Source organism: Bison bison, unplaced genomic scaffold (assembly GCF_000754665.1).
Source record: "Bison bison bison isolate TAMUID 2011002044 unplaced genomic scaffold, Bison_UMD1.0 scf7180017461887, whole genome shotgun sequence".
NCBI lineage: Eukaryota > Metazoa > Chordata > Mammalia > Artiodactyla > Bovidae > Bison > Bison bison.
The window spans coordinates 17,689-18,090 of NW_011372607.1; the positions used below are offsets into that span (position 1 = coordinate 17,689).

General features: G+C 37.3%; 1 protein-coding gene across 1 annotated transcript in view; it reads left to right on the top strand.

Moving 5' to 3' along the window:
• Window positions 1-402, top strand: part of PIM2 (Pim-2 proto-oncogene, serine/threonine kinase) — a 9,286-nt gene that overhangs the window by 5,204 nt on the left and 3,680 nt on the right. The window lies entirely within an intron of this gene.

Genomic DNA, 402 nt, shown 5'->3' on the forward strand with positions numbered 1-402 from the left:
CTGGTAGTCCGTGTGTCCCCGCAAAGCTTCTAGCGTGGGGTGGATTTTGTGGCCAGTAACATGTATGCCTTTTATTGAGCACTGACGGTATGCCTCAGATTTTGTTTCATCATAAAAGCTTACTATGTTCCAAGCTCCACTAAGTACTTGTATTCAACACAGTTTTAAGTGCTCAGTGATAGTGACAAAATATCATATGTTGACAGTATTGAGTTCTTGTTTATGCCAGTTCCCTTGCAATTAATTACTTTTAGCTATTTAACAAATGTATTTTAGCACTTAGAATGTGCCAGGCACAGTTCTAGATACTTGGCAATATATTACATTTATTGAGCGTTCTTTTTGCACGAATCCTTTTCTAATTGATTTCACCTATTTAACAACTATACCAGGCACTGTTTC